We start from the raw sequence: 17,610 nt of genomic DNA on the forward strand, positions 1-17,610 counted from the left end.
AAGAAAAAATAAAAAGTTCTATCAATCCAGCTGGTTGATTTGGAGAAGGTAATTCATCTGAGTTTCACCGGTATATACTTAGCACAAATTAAATTACTTATGAACATGATAATTTTAAAACGAACCACTCAAGAAGTCTAACGTAAGTGATTAAAAAGATCAAAAACAACAGTTTGGAATCTGGAATAAGTACACTATTTTTTTTTTCAATGCCAAAGATAGCAAATAGTTTGTGCTATTATAAATGTGCTTTTCTCTATGTTGTATTACTGACAAAATACATTTTGTTAAAAAACTGTTATTGTATTTTATGATACCATAGTTCACTGCATGGCTTGACTTTTTTTTAGTGTTAATACACTGCAGTAAATCATAGCAGTTTTGGCAATAGAATGTTGGCTTTTGAATTAACTTTCAGAAAGCATATACGACATTAAAAATACTGAACTATTGGGCGTAGTATATTCACTCTCTGATTTGTTCCTTTAGGAACCAATTTCCAATAGTAAATCTGTAGCTGATAGCACAAGTTAACAACACCCAGACTCAAAAAAAAAAATGAAATGAGCTCTTCATTGTTAAATCTAGTGGTGCCTGAGGTTAAAAAACCCCACACAAAAACATTTTTTTTGAACACTATTAATCAATAAAATATTGTCTATAATCCTTATTTTCCACTTTAATTGCAAAGACAATCATTACATTAAATGTTCTGATAGTTTTTTTTAATGATGTTTCTAAAATATACTTGAGGATGAGCTAAATAAATTGCATTTTTGTCTCTGAGAGCTCGTAAAAAAACCTTATAAATTGGAACAAATGGTTCCTTTGTATATGATTTCATATATTTTCTCCTTGATAGAATTTACAACCCTTCATTTAATTTTCCTTATGCTAGCAGTTGAAACATTGTTACTTTCAGCTAAATTAGCAAGGCTAGGTTAACAGTGTTCAATTTAATCAAAATGCATTCATTCCTGAATGCTCATTAAGTGAGGAATGATTTGATAATGATGTTTTTATTGTATTTACTTAACAGTGTACACACCTCATCTTTTTAAAATGTGAAAGAATGAGCAAAATAAATTACAGCCGAACAAATTTAATCTGACCAAATTAAATATACAAATTAAAGACAAATCTACATTGATAATATTTTGCTGTTTCAGTTTGGAATACAGTATTCTATGTGTGGAAGTATTTTATGAAGATAACATAAATTGTCTTCGTAACCACATTTACATTTTAAATTCTACAAATAAGCAGTTCAGTTTATTGAGTTCAGATTAAAAAACTCAGGTCAATATGTTAATCATTTTAAAATTACATACAAATAATATTTGCATTTTAAAGGTCATTTTGAAAAAAAAGATGAAATAGTTCAATATAAGCTAGCATTGCAAAGGTCAGTTAATGAGAATCAACTGAAACTGAAATTTCCAGATGGTGAATCAACCAGAAGGCCCATAGAAACGGCCAGAATCAAGTTTTACCAGCAACTTTTATCTACAATTCCTATCATTAACTGTTTCCCCTTCAGCACTATGGATTTGGCTGCTCGGTTATTACAGAAAATATTACTAAGAGTGGAGTATCTTTAATAGTTTCACTTAGCAATAGCACTTCGATTTATATACCACTTCACAGTGCTTTACAGCCCTCTGTAAAGCAGTTTACAAAGTCAGCATATTGCCTCCAACAATTCTTGGTTCCCCATTTCACCCACCCCAGAGGTATGAAAGGCTGGGTCAACTTTAAGCTGGTGAGATTTCAACTGCCAAATTGCAAGCAGACGGCAGTCAGCAGAAGTAGCTTGCAGTACTGCACTCTAACCACTGTGCCACTATGGCTCAAAACCTTAGCCAGTTTTTACATTAGTTAGGTCTGCTCCAATGAAGGCCTGCTTCTTATGTGAAAACCAGATGCACGCAGGAAAACAGGTAGTCCTCATTTAACAAACCATAATTGGGATTGTCAACTTTCTTTGCTAAGCAATGTGATTATTAGGTATAATAATAATAATAATAATCATCATCATGTAACCTGGCTAGACTTAAGTCACACTCACCATGGTCATTAAATGAATCATCTGTGATTTGAGACATCACATGATACTAACTTGCAGTTTTACTGCCAGTTTCTCCATTAACTGCTTGTTTGTTTATTTATTTATTTTTATTTTTGTGACTTATAAGCCGCCCAACTCGTTGTGGACTCTAGGCAGCTATGAAGATCACAAATGGCGATCAGGTGACAATGGAATGCTCCAACTATCGCAAACGTAAGGACTGGTCATAAAATTACTTTTTCCAGCACCTCTGTGAAGTCTGAATAGTGGCTAAACAGGGCAGGCATTAAATGAGTATTACCTGTACAATTAAAGCAATATATAGGTGGGCATTTTATCAGTCATTCAGCTTGTCCTGCATGGAGGCAGCATGCTGAGAATCCATTTTTTTGCATTCACATAGAAAGATATGCACTGTCAGATTGGATATGTGGATTTGTATATTTTGCCCAGTCTAAAATGCAAATGATTCAAAATTTCAAAATCTCAACCCGCAACCGCTGTTTGGGAAACAACATTTACTTTGTACACAAATTGAAAGAAGGAATGCCTATGTTCTCATTAACTTCCTGAATTGAGGTTCATAAGTAGTAATCAGAGAAAAAGCCGTAAGAAATCCCTTGAAAAACTCCCTGGTTACCACCTCTTTCCTTTGGGTGGGAGGTCAAAAAATTGGGTCATGAACAGTTTCTATTGCCGCTGTTCTATTTAAACAGTGCTGTGCTTGATACTAATATTGGCATATTTTACAGAAGCAAACATTTTTTTTAAAGTTTAAAAAAACTTAAAAACTTTACAAAGTTTAAAGTTTTGCTTGTTTGTTTCTTCTGCAAAATTTGATCTAGGCCAAACTTAGGCCTAGAAATCTTACTATCATTTCCTTTCCTCAGTTAAAACTATTTGTAATACGTTCAAAGGAACCTGCATAAAATCTGAAAATAATTATTATAATTATTACTAGAAATCTTGGGGGGCTTATATTTGTGCCTCTTCCTCAATACTAAAGAAGGGCATCAATGGATTGGGCCACATAGCAAAGAAATTGATATGGTAACTTGAACTGATTTTTCTCTATCCAGGAGTGGAATTCAAAAATTTTCCCTACCGATTCTGTGAACATGGCTTGGTGCGCATGGCAGGGTTAGGATACTGCAAAATCCCTATTCCCACCTCACCCTGGGTCCAGCCAGAGGTGGTATTTGCCGGTTCTCTGAACTACTCAAGATTTCTACTCCTGGTTCTCTAGAACCTGTCAGAACCTGTTGAATTTGGCCTGCGACTCCTGAATTTGACTCCACATCTCTTCCAGATAGGTTGAAGAGCCATCTGAAGCAGATTTTGGGACAGAGGAATGAAGAAGCTACAGCTGTTACCTGAAAGCTCAAATAGACCAGGGATGTCCAATCTTGCAGTATGCTGGCTGGGGAATTCTGGGAGTTGAAGTCCTCAAGTTGCCAAGATTGGACACCTTCTGATTTAGATGATAATGGATAGCCATACATCTATACATGTGTCCCAACAGAAATTAATTAAAATTTATGCAAGGAAGCTTTTGTGGTTGGAAAATACTGTCTGGGTTGACTATAAATTCATGCAGAATGTATACATTATAGAAATTTAATCTGAATGGTTTCTTGTAATAATTCAATCTGAATTATTGTAATGGTTTCTTTAATTAGCTCTGCTGAGAATGTCATTTTTATTTATCAATTATACTTTCAGAAATCCTTTTTCATTACTGTTACATATTCTCATTCCCAAAATGCAATAGCTGGCCTCCCCCCCATCCCAAAAAGAGGAGAAATAAATTGATGGGGTCAGCCCTAAAAGATAGGGAGATCCAGAAAAGATAGAACAGAATGATGCATGTATTAGATGTCCTTAATGCTACGCATTGCATATTTTAATACATCTCTTTAGCCTAGCCTACCTGATGTAAAAACATTTCAGTGGGGTACACCAGGTAGCCAAAAAAAACCCCCAAACCTCCCTACCATCAATTATAGTGCCCTTATAATAGGTAGATAGCACATTATCACTCCCAAAGCAAAGGTCCTATCAAGTTTGTTTATTTGTATCAAACCTTCATTTTTCTTTTACAAATAACTCAAGGCAACGAGTGAACATATCCAATACATCTTCCTCTTGCTATTTTCCCCACAACAATAACCCTGTGAGGTGAATTGGGTTGAAAGCAGTGAAGGGCTACCAAAATTTTTACTACCACACTGTGGGTGTGGCTTATGCAAGACACCCTGCATTCTCCAATGCACTTGCAAGGAGAGTCCAGGATGGGTAATTCTTCAGTCTGATTGGTAGGGACTGAGTTTAATTTAAATATTAGGCAGGTGCCGCCCCCCTTAGCCCTCCAGTCTAAAAACTCAGTCGCAGTAAAGGGTGCAAATTTTGCTACCCCACTGTGTCCCGTCCCCCCATCCGGGCAGCAGCCCACCCCTGGTTTTACTGAATACAGTATATACTCTCATTACATAGTGCTATGTTACAAGCTTTGGTTTATAAACCACAGTGGCTGGGTTCACACAACACACACACACATGCAAACACAAGTGTCACTGAAAATCCCTTTTCGAAAGAAATGTCTGAATGTTTCTAGAGCCTCTAATTTAATTTTGTGGTCTTGGAGTTCGGCAAGGATGGGGAGTTGAAACTTCTACCAAAAACACATACTCTAAAGATGAATACAAATCTGTGTCTTTCAAAGAGTCAAAGGTCTTTGAAGATGAATTTACTGATATTCCTATGGATTCCCCCAAGTGATGGGCTACCAAATCTTTTGCTACCACACTGTGGGCGTGGCTTATGCGTTTTGTTTTAACATCTTTCAGTTTCAAATTGGTGCTCTGGGATGAAGCTCCATTTTCACTACCCCACTGTTCCTCCCATCCGGGCAGTAGCCCACCCCTGATCTACTATATAAAGTGTATGTACACACACGCATGCACAGCTTTTGTAAAATAATACACATTCAACCTCATTTACTGTGATAGGAAAAACATACCCAGAGCCCAGAATCAAAATTTTGCTACGGGTACTGCGTATCTGACAATACCCGGACCATTCTGGCACCAGACCAGAATATCTCCGGGACCGCCTTCTGCCGCACGAATCCCAGCGACCGGTTATGACCCACAGAGTTGGCCTTCTCCAGGTCCCGTCGACTAAACAATGTTATTTGGCGGGTCCCAGGGGAAGAGCCTTCTCTGTGGCGGCCCTGACTCTCTGGAACCAGCTCCCCCCGGAGATTAGAACTGCCCCCACCCTCCTTGCCTTTCGTAAACTCCTTAAAACCCACCTTTGCCGCCAGGCATGGGGGAATTGAGGTATCTCCCCCGGGCCTATACAAGTATGTCTGTGTGTATGTCTGCTTAATAATGGGTTTTTTAAAAATGTTTTTAAATTATTAGATTTGTCATGAATTGTTTTATTGCTGTTGTGAGCCGCCCCGAGTCTACGGAGAGGGGCGGCATACAAATCTAAATAATAATAATAATAATAATAATAATAATAATAATAATAATAATAATATTTATTTATTTATTTATTTATTTTATTTATTATTTGGATTTGTATGCCGCCCCTCTCCGAAGACTCGGGGCGGCTCACAACAAGTGAAAAAACAATCCAATACATAATCCAATTAATTAAAATATTAAAAAGTTTAAAACCCCTATACTAACATACACACACACAAGCATACCATGTATAAATTCGGCGGGCCCAGGGGGAGATGTTTAGTTTCCCCATGCCTGACGGCAGAGGTGGGTTTTGAGAAGTTTACGGAAGGCAGGAAGAGTAGGGGCAGTTCTGATCTCCGGGGGGAGTTGGTTCCAGAGAGTCGGTGCCGCCACAGAGAAGGCTCTCCCCCTGGGGCCCGCCAACCGACATTGTTTAGTTGACGGGACCCGGAGGAGGCCCACTCTGTGGGACCTAATCGGTCGCTGGGATTCGTGCGGCAGAAGGCGGTCTCGGAGATATTCTGGTCCGATGCCATGAAGGGCTTTAAAGGTCATAACCAACACTTTGAATTGTGACCGGAAACTGATCGGCAGCCAATGCAGACTGCGGAGTGATGGTGAAACATGGGCATACCTGGGTAAGCCCATGACTGCTCTCGCAGCTGCATTCTGCACGATCTGAAGTTTCCGAACACTTTTCAAAGGTAGCCCCATGTAGAGAGCATTACAGTAGTCGAACCTCGAGGTGATGAGGGCATGAGTGACTGTGAGCAATGAGTCCTGGTCCAGATAGGGCCGCAACTGGTGCACCAGGCGAACCTGGGCAAACGCCCCCCTCGCCACAGCTGAGAGATGGTTTTCTAATGTGAGCTGTGGATCGAGGAGGACGCCCAAGTTGCGGACCCTCTCTGAAGGGGTCAATAATTCCCCCCCAGGGTAATGGACGGATAGATGGAATTGTTATAATAATAATAATAATAATAATAATAATAATAATAATAATAATAATAATAATACCCGTACGAGCCCATCACTGGTTGAGAGAGAGTGACTGGCCCAAGGTTTCCCAGATAGCTTTCAGGCTAAGGGAGGTCTTCTGGTTTCTAGCCTAGTGACTAAAATTTATACATGGTATGCTTGTATGTATGAGTGGTTCTTTAAATTGGGGTTTTTTAGATTGTTTTTAATATTAGATTTGTTTGCATTGTCTTTTTATATTGTTGTTAGCTGCCCCGAGTCTTCGGAGAGGGGCGGCATACAAATCTAATTATAAATAAATAAATAAACCACTAGACCAAACCAACTCTACCAAGTAGAATAATTCTGAGTGAAACTCCCTTGAACTTCAGAATGTCCAAGAGTTACGATGTATTACGGATCTCAAAGCACACTCCAAATTAAGTTCAGAAGCAGAGTTTTAGTGAGTGGTTATGGTTCAATTGTGCACAGGAGGCTTTGCTGCAACAGTTTATTTTAATAAACAGCATGGATCTAAAACATGATCTGGTATTTAGGTGTACACGCCGTGATCAATTTCTTTCAATTACACAAATTGCAAAAATAACCTCTAACAATCAGATCTTGAAAATACAACTTGGCAAAGCAATCGAGGCAAAGGGAGACAGTTCTCTACTACTCAGTTATTTGTGCAACACTCCAACTAGGGGAATTCATTTTGCTAGGATCAAAAGTGCCACTGATACAGTTCTTTTCTGTCTGCTTTCGAAAGCTTTGTATAAAGATGCATCCTAAGGCAATCAGCCCAGGACAGTTTTCTCCCAAAATGTAAATTATAAACAACCTTCAAATGTCTTTAAATTGACACACCCAGAGACACGCTTTCTTAAACATCCTGAAATATCTGTAAACTGTACATAAACTTTAGTGACCCGATCGGCATATGAGGCAGGGTAATACTGTTTTAACAAGAATTTACATTACAACTGCAAAAATCATTCCTACACTGAATCTTATGCAAATCTGCATGGAAATCAGCCTTAGGATCAATAGACAGTTTACATAGAATTGCAGTCACAGTCTTATTCAGTTCTTCATTAATTTCACAGAAAATCAGCAATCAAATAACAACACTGCCGAAAACCGAATGTACATTTTTATAGTTTAAGTAGGGTGAATAAGCACAGTAATACTCTATCTCTCCCCGCACCGCCCCCCCCTCACTTCCCCCAATTTTCAAAGAAGAGAAGAAAAGGCGTTTAATTAATTGAATATTTGTTACCGGTTATATTCTGGGCTCTGGTTAGTCAAGCCTTGTTTGAAAGCACCAAGTCATTCAGAAAAGGTATATATGACTCTATGAAGTATAATATCCAGCAGTTTTCCCCACTGCCTGGGGGTGTGGACAGTTGCTGTTCAGCAACATCTGGAGGACTCTCACTTCTCTCCCCTAGCCATATTTCAAACTACATTGCTCAAAAAAAATAAAGGGAACACTTAAACAACACAATATAACTTCAAGTAAATCAAACTTCTGTGAAATCAAACTGTCCACTTAGGAAGCAACATTGATTGACAATCAATTTCAAATGCTGTTGTGCACATGCAACTTTCTACAGAACAAAGTACTCAATGAGAATATTTCATTCATTCAGATCTAGGATCTGTTATTTGAGTGTTCCCTTTATTTTTTTTGAGCAGTATAGTTCTCTACTGACGCGGAGGACAAATTTGACCACTTCTTGACTTAAATGAAAAGTCTGATCAAGGATGTGCGTTGGGATCTCCTACTCGACTCCAGCTCAGGTTTACAACAGTTCATTTAATGACCAATCGAAGTTATAACCCGCACTGAATAAAATGACTTATGACCATTTTTCACACAGTTACCCCCTCTGCAGCATCACCATGATCACATTATAAAAATTCAGAAACTTCACAACTGGCTCATGTTTATGACAGTCGCTATGTTCCAGGTTCATGTGATCACCTTTGGCAATATTCTGATAAGCAAAATCTCAGTTGGGAAGCCAGATTCACTTAACAACTGGGTTACTCTGGTGATTCACATAACAACCGTGGCAAGAAATGTCGTATCATGGGGCAAAATTCATTTAACAAATGTCTCACTTAACAACATTAATTTTGGATCAATTGTGATCATAAGTCAAGGCGAACTATATTATAATCTAAGTTGACACTAAGATAAACTTTCTATTTTTCATTTTTTCCTTGCTAGGAATACAAATAATGAACACAATGCTGACTTGTGTGTGATTATTACTTGTATCGTTATTGCCAGAGCTGCATAAACCAGCAAGTAAATTTAAAGTTGGCACAAAAATAACTTATTGTTACGTAAGAAACAAGTTGAGACTCCATCAAAAAATCTTCACCCAACATGGTTCTGCCCAGATGTGTTAGTCCAGAATGACAAGCTTGATGGTTATATATCCAACACATCTGGAAGGTAATATATTAGGACTGATTTAAAAAAAAAAATGAATATGCAAAAGTAATTTCGTACATAAGATAATAATATCATTTAGTGAACTCTTTCCTTAGTGTGTTTATTAGATTGTCAACAGCTTGGGTGGGGAAAAAACCCTTACAAAATTAATTATTTTTCTTCTGAAATACTAAATGCCTTATCCCCCCCCCCCCAAGGCAAGCATGTCAAGCACCATTGCAAAACTATCCAATGTAAAATGCAAATCTTTTCAATCAATTCAATAGTCCACACATGATGCTACCGGAGAACAACAACAACAACAACAAAAATACCCAGTCAGATTTATTAATTTTAAAGAATTGTTGGCAATTTAACAAGGTACAAATTTGCTAAAATTTGTGAAAATCCCCCCCATCTCCTTTTTCATAGCCACATATATGCAGTATATAATCAAGACATTAAATGTATTCTAAAATGCTCTACTGCAGTGGTTCTCAACCTATGGTCCGTAAAACGGGAGAGAAGTCCACAAAGGCTTGAAGAAATGTTAGGATTGAAATCTGTGGCCATGATCCGTGGCCACAAAATATATTTAAAGGGGTCCAGGTTGAAAGAAAGTCTCTACTAGGGTTGTAGGATAAAATACTAAGTCACAGGTGTCAAACTCGTGGTGTCACGTCGCCATCCCATGACGTTTCACAATGTTTTTCCCTTTGCGGAGCTGGGGTGGGCATAGTCTGTGCGTGACTCATCTGGCCCGCACTAAATAAAAAGGGCAATTGTCACAGCTAGGGAGCAGAAGTTCAATAGCAATTCATTTAGCCAAATTCACTATTCACTGCAGTGATGGTCCAGGGGAAGTGCTATAATTATAATGCAGAAGCCCACTTAAACAAATTTAGGAGTGCCCATGGCAGCTATTAGCTTGGAGAGCTTTTTACAGATCTGTGAATGGCCTTTAATCAGTCATCCTCATCACCATTACCATAACATTACTAAGAAATAATGTTTTGATTACAGAATGTAAAGGAGGCACATTATCTTTCTATCCTTATTTTGCCTGGCAGTATCACTGCACAAAGTTGGAAACTTTGCTGGAATTGTGAGCTGATCCAGCAACAATTTATATTGCTATCCTATTAACTAACTGGGACTCAGTTTCTGAATATACAACCAGGATGACCAAAAACTGCCAGCCTGCAAAACCATATGTTCTCCAACTCTTTCCCCATTTAAGTTTTCAAATATATTTACCTACTCTGAATACAAACAGACGATTTTTGAAATAATTCTATCTGCAGCCTTGCATAATCACTGAACCAGCATTTTTGGATTGCATTGAATCTCCAGATAAATTCTATGCCTAATTGTCTTTTGTCAAGGAATTATTCAGAAGGGGGAGAGGGTGGGAAAGAAAAATCTAGACATAGAACCAAATAAAAATTGCTCGTTAACTTAAATAAGATAGCTTGCAAAATGTATCTATTAGAGCTGTACAATTCTTTTTATTTATGTGGAATGCATACAGATATGAACACAGCTCTGATAATTTGTTAAAGCATTTGTATCTTTCCTAGAGCAGCCACAGAGTTTGAGAAATGATGCAATTCAGTTAATGAATCAGTCAGAAATGCTGCCTGTGTTCATGCTCCTACATGTCCAAAGCATCTCCTCCTGGTTGAAACCAAAGCCTTGCACAACTCTCCTATCCACAGGAGATGACAGTGTACTTTTCAGAAGTTAATTTTGACATTAAAAGGAGGACTAAACCATGGTTAAAAAGTTTTCTTTGTCTTAAAAAAATGTAATCCTCAATTGCAATAAAGGAGTTTACATTTATGCTGGGTTGCTGTGCACAATTTGCTGTGAATGTGCTGTTTATCATTACTCCCATTACTCCCACAAACAATAGCAGCAACCCTTACTTTAACACCATAACATGCTTTTTTAACAAGAGATTTCACAGATAGTACCGTCAGAAGTTAACAATTTTACAATTACATTGAGGGTAATATACATAAAGATGACTTGAATCGAACTCTATTCCTAGTAATTTTATAGGCAAGCAACAATACAGATGTGGTTTGCCACTGCTTTTTCTGGATGTTTAAGTAAATTCAGCTTGGTCCGCAGCCGTGTTATTTCCTAGTGGTCTCCTATCCAAATATGGTACTAGCCAAATCCAACTCTGTTTCACTTTCTGAGTTCAAACTCCTAAACTACAAATGAAGAATAACTAAAAGATCACTAATTTAGTTTTAGGGATTAAGGAAATCAAGAAAAAAGCAATAGAGGGCAGTAATACAGGAAAAATAGAGAGACTGCCTTCCAGTCTGTTTCCATAGAAACTAAAGAATTTCCTTCCTCTGTTTATTTTTTGTTCATTTTATGTGCTTGGGCCTTTCCCTCTGGGAAAAAAAGGCATTGCTTTGGCAGAGATGATTGGCAAAATAGTGCACAAGCAGTAACGTTTATTTCATGTATTATTTTTTTAAAAGATGACCTGCCTCTGTTTCTGACCCATTGTACAACTAGCTGTGGGTTTGTTTCTGGAAACATAAAAGAACTCCAGCCTAATTTACAATCCACACAAACATTTACCCTGTAGTGCGTATTTCCTTTGTTAAGAATCTGATGTAATCTGCAGAGAGAACTTCTGTGATTGTTGCTGGTTTAGACTTATTGAAAAGGTGTGCGTGTGTGTGTGATGTGTACACATGCATGCACATACATGCATGCCTTCATTGAGTCATCTTTTAACTCCTGGCAACTGCCTAGACAAGTTGTGTTGACAGAGTTTTTTGGAAGTGGTTCACCATTGCATCATTAGAGTGACTCTCTAGCCCAGGGGTCCCCAAACTTTTTACACAGGGGGCCAGTTCACTGTCTCTCGGACTGTTGGAGGGCCGGACTATTAAAAAAAACTATGAACAAATCCCTATGTACACTGCACATACCTTGTTTTAAAGTAAAAAACAAAATGGGAATGTACTATTTAGAGGGGGGAGAAGGTCTGAAATTCATATATGTTTATGTTTTGTTTTTAATTTTCTTTTATTGGCATTTGATTGGCTATACAAGGTTTTCTTGGCTTATGAAAAATGTATAAGGAAAGAAGGAAGCACTTTGGCATAATGGTTAATAAGTTAGAAATATAATTGGTGTTGCATTTTTGAAGGAACATTAAGGAGGGAGTTTAATTAAAAGAAAATGAATGTAACTGGATGACAAAATTAGAAAAAAAACCTTTTGCAACTTTTTTGATGATTGATATTAGTTACTAACAAAATACTGCATTTTATTCATGGACAATTAGATGGTGCACTGTGTTGTTTGAATGTACGTTGAGAGAAAAGTTTAAAAAAATTAACACCCCCCCCCCAAAACAGTCCTTCCTTCCTCTGTCCCTCCATTCATTTCATTCTTCCTTCCTTCCTTTCTCCCTCCATTTCTCCTTCCTTCCCTCCTTCCTTCCTCTCCACTTCTCCTTCCCTCCCTCTCTTTCCCTTTTCTTTCTTTCTCTCTCTCTTTTCCCTGTGCTCTTGTCACTCACCGGCGGGCCGGATAAATGTCTTAAGTGGGCCGCATGTGGCCCACGGGCCGTAGTTTGGGGACCGCTGCTCTAGCCTAAGGTGACTCTGTGCCTTAAATGGGACCAGAGTTCACCAACTACCAGTTTGTAGCCAGGTGCTTTCACCAACTACACCAAAGTGGCTTCCTAGAGCTGTATAATGCTTCCAATTCGAAGGCAAAGCTGTCATTCCAGGTGTGGGGAAACACTGCAGGCATGTAGTCTATTTGCAACTCCTGAAGGAAAATGTGCTTTTTCTTGGGATAATGGGGTAGAAGGTGGCTGTGTAACCCAGGAAAAACGGCTACCGCTGCTGCTTGAAGCTATAGGGAAGTGCTAACTGAGCATCCCCAGGTGTGCCAAAAATCTCTTTTTAACCTTTCAATTCAAAGTGTCGGACAGCAATACTGGGTATAATATTTCTTATATGTCAGAGTTCGTGGTCTTCGTGCAAGGCCCCTAGAAAGGGTTGCTGCTTCCTGAAGAAGATGCACAAAAGGCAAAATCCTTGGGGGTCCAATCACACATGGCCTATAAAGAATTCTATTCTATTCTATTTCTATTCTATTCTGATTAGTAAATGGAGTTCCTTATCCAACCATATCAAGATGCACAGCATCTAAAATTGCCCAAGCAATTTGGCATGTCTGGGAGCAAAATCTCAAACAAGTCTATGTTTTGCAATAAATGAACATGATAGGGGAGAACAAACGATGCTCAATTTGACCCCAAAATTAAGTCTTCCTGTAGTCCAGACATATCGAACCTATATTTCTTACCAATAAGCAATAGCCATGTCATTGTCAAACATATACAGAATATTGTTAAACGTATCTTTCTTTCTCTCCAAGGTGCTCAAATTTATTTCTCCTTGCTGTGAATGCAGAGGTTACTCGTCTTTGCTACCTTAACAAAACCACTTCAGCTATATACAGATTTTATTTTCAGAACTTAACCGTAGGTTCAGATAGTCTTCAGCTTATCCCCACGGTTGGGACCTGAATTTCAATTGCTCAGCAATGCAGCAGTCTACGGAGAGGGGCAGCATACAAATCTAATAAATAAATAAATAAAAGATGTGGCGTGACTGCATCGCTTAGCGACTGCAATCCCAGGAAACCCCACTGCTGTTGTTAAGTAAAATTTATTGGTCACTAGCTGAGCACCCAGCCCAATCTACTCCATTTCAGACTTGGTCTGCCCCAGTCTCCAGCCTTACTATGTAAGGAATTGCCTATAACTCCACTTGCCTATCACCCCCCTCCCACACACACACACACCGTAACTCTCTTTTTGGCTATTTTGCACCCTGCCTTGTGAGATGGGCAAGCAGCCCCCAAACCACATGGCTCTGGGCTGGTTACTGTGTTCCAGAAAGCCACATCCACCCAAGATCAATCCCAGTCACCCTTACTACCTGCACTGGTGCCCTGCGTGCCAACACCCCAGGTGACAGCAATAGTATTTAGACTTATATACCATTTCGTAGAGCTTTACCGCTCTCTCTAAGTGTTTTACAGAGTCAGCATATTGCCCCCAACAATCTGGGTACTCGTTTTACCAACCTTGGAAGAATGGAAGGCTGAGTCAGCTTTGAGCCGGTCAAGATCAAACTGCAGTCAGTCAGCAGAGTTAGCCTGCAATACTACATTCTAACCACTAGCGACCCTGGCTCTTCACTGCGGGAACTGGGCATGGACAGCCTAGAGAAAAGGAGGGCCAGAGCGGACATGATAGCAGTCTACAGGTATACGAGGGGTTGCCACAGAGAGGAGGGAATCACTTTATTCTCCAGGGCACCGGAGGGCCGGACGAGAAACAACAGCTGGAAGCTGGCCAAGGAGAGATTCAACCTGGAAATAACCTGGAACTTCCTGATGGTCAGAACGATCAATCAGTGGAACAACCTACCAGCAGACGTTGTGAACTCCAATACTCTGGACATTTTAAAGAGGAAATTGGACTGCCATTTGGCTGGGATGCTATAGGGTTCTTGCTTAGGCAGGGGGTTGGACTTGATGACCCGCATGGTCCCTGCCAACTCTAACAATAAATAAATAAATTAAAAAACGGTCTTCTTGCTTTCAGTGCTGATAGGGCCGCTTGGCCTGTTTGCTGGGCCACGCTGTAGCTGGTTTCACCTTATGAAAATGAAAATTCAGACTGCTTTTGGCTTTTTTTTTTTTTCCATTTTCACAGAACAAAGTCAGGTTCAGACTGGTCCAGCCCCAGACCAGGCATGCCTCATCAGCAGTGGGAAAAAAGCAGCAGCGAAAACAAGCTGGGGCCAACAGATCAGCAGGAAGCCAAAAGGCAGCAAATGGGTGGTATGGGCAATTTGCAGGACCCACAGTAGTGTGGGTGGGCTGCCAAGCACCTGAATTTTGATCGTGTGACTGCACAGATACTGCAATGGCTATTACATTAGGCATGGGTCTAAGTCCCTATGTTCAATGAACAAGTGGTCGTAAGTTGAGTAAGGTGTGTATTTTGTTGCAACGAGGAAACAAAAAACTTGCCCGGACAGCTCATTATTTACAACAGCAAGTTAAAACTGTGGTAACACAAATTTTAAACGCACATTTTAAAATACCAACATTGACTAAATAACAACTCTGCTCTTTCCCAAGCGCCTTTATTTCCCATATTTTCTTTCTAAATTTTTGAACTATATGGGGTTCCCCCCCCCCCTTCTGCCTAATAAAGTGTGAGTTCAGTGCAATCCTATCTATGCCTTACTTTCTCAACCCTTACACAAAACCCAGTATTTCCCCCGAAGAGATTTATAGCACCTTCAAAATCCACCCAACCACCAGTGCATCAAAATAATAATAAAACAAACAGCTATATATCAGTTCAGCAATGGCTGGGTGATGTTATGCTACTGAAGAAATGGCCTAGAGCTGTTGCTTCAATTGACCTTTTAAAGTGGACACTACTAGCAACACTTTTCTAAAAGAAGAACAGAGGTGTTATCTTGTCAATTAAAAGCCAGGCTTCATATGTTAAAGCAGAACTGCGAAACTATAGGACAGTGATGGCGAACCTTTTTTCCCTTGGGTGCTGAAAGAGTGTGGGCATATGCTATCGTGCATGCGCGAGTGCCCACACCCATAATTCAATGCCTGGAGAGGACGAAAACTATTTCTCTCGTCCCCCAGAGGCCCTCTGGAGGCCGGAAATGGCCTGTTTCCCAATTTCTGGTGGGCCCAATAGGGTCATGTTTTGCCCTCCCCAGGCCCCAAAGGCTTCCCTGAAGCCGGAGAAGGGTAAAAACGTCACACCCCCCCCCCGAAGGCTTTCTGGAAGCCAAAAACGCCCTCCCAGAGCCTCTTTGTGAGCCAAAAATCAGCTGGCCGGCACACACATGCACGTTGGAGCTGAGCTAGGGCAACAGCTCACATCCCAGCAGATATGGGTCTGCATGCCACCTGTGCCACCCGTGCCATAGGTTCACCATCACTGCTATAGGCCCTCCACGTCCTGTGGACTTCAACTCCCAGCATTCCATGCTACCTCCGGAATTCTACCTTTAAAGGTCTTAAAGATGCCATAGTTGCCCACCTCTGTATTAAAGTAAAGGAGGTTCCTCCTATTCTTATTTGGAGCATCTTCTTTAAGGCTTGCCGCCTTCTTGTTATGCAGGCTATTTTTAAATGAAAATGCAAATCTTCTAAAGTTGCTAGGGAATACACTTTTCCAAGGGTAGGTTCCTCTTACCTTCCTACTAGTGCGCTGCATGCGCATTGCGGCGTTTTGCTCACCCACTTGTCCCCTAGCATGACTTTGCTTCCACGCATGTGCAGGATGATTTTCCTTCTGCGCATGCTCAGAGAGCCAAAACACCAAAAATTAAGAAAACAAGATGGCAGCGCGCACTGACTGGCAAAGACAGCACTGGAGCCGCTGTGCCCAAATCACACAATCGGGGGGCCACTACCAGAGGGGCACATCGGACTGCATCGGTAGGAACCCTCCCCTGCACTTCTCCTCCTCAATGATTACCGTTTGGGGGCTGGGAAGAAACCTCAGAGAAACATCTGATAGCAGTTAATTTCTTTCTTGCCATCTAGTGGTTCTCCGAATTTCTGCAATAAGGGGCATCCTAATAAAGTGTCTTTAAAAATTACAAAGTGGGAAAACATGAGAGTTGCATATCAAAGAACTCATCCTCAAGATTCTCCCCATCCAATAAACTGCTATGTTTGAGACAGGACAAGTGCACAATGTAAGCTGAATTATAAGACTCTTATCTATTATGTAACAGCCTAAGGTGGTCATTAATATATAATTTCCCTAAATAAAACTATACAACCCTAATTATATTTAAGGAAACAGATTTTTTAGGATAAACTCTGTTCTTCGAATGTCTGATTTCAAACACAACACTACAGGTAGTCCTCCATTTACAGCCATTTGTTTTAGTGACCGATTGAAGTTACAACAGAAGTGAAAAAAGTGAATTACGACAGATGTTCACATTTACAAAAGTTGCAGCATCCCCATGGTCAAATAACTAAAATGTGACCACTCAAGAACTGCCTTAACAACTGTGACCAAAAGGTCATAAAATGGGACAAAACTTACTTAACCAATTACTTTGCTTAGCACCAAAGATTTGGGGCTCTATTGTGCTTGTATGCTGAGGACTAACTGTATAGGAAATATTTCCAATAATACGTAAGTTTGGGGCCTACATAAAGTGCTAGCGCTCTGAAGATACCCTGTCCACCAATAAACAGTGTCGTCCAATATTCTGCCCAGATTACACAACCAGCAGCAGCCAATCACAGAGGCAATTCTACAACAAGCTTCACTGCTTTTGTGTTCATTCTTACAGTGCGTGTAATACTATGGTAGAAAATGAACCTTTTGTCTGGCCAACTCAGATTCATCCTCCTTGCTGGTTCTAAATCTGACAGTCTTTCCTCACTTAACTCCAAACAACTAAAGGGCACCGCAGCTCCACAGCCCATTGACTGTCTATAACAGGTTTGTGCTGGAGTACCAGTCTCCGTTATGAGGTAACATTCATGACCTGAGATTTGACGGTCAAATACAAAAATGTCTACTTTGCAAGTATCCA

This window comes from Erythrolamprus reginae, chromosome 1 (genome assembly GCF_031021105.1).
Source record: "Erythrolamprus reginae isolate rEryReg1 chromosome 1, rEryReg1.hap1, whole genome shotgun sequence".
Taxonomy (NCBI): domain Eukaryota; kingdom Metazoa; phylum Chordata; class Lepidosauria; order Squamata; family Dipsadidae; genus Erythrolamprus; species Erythrolamprus reginae.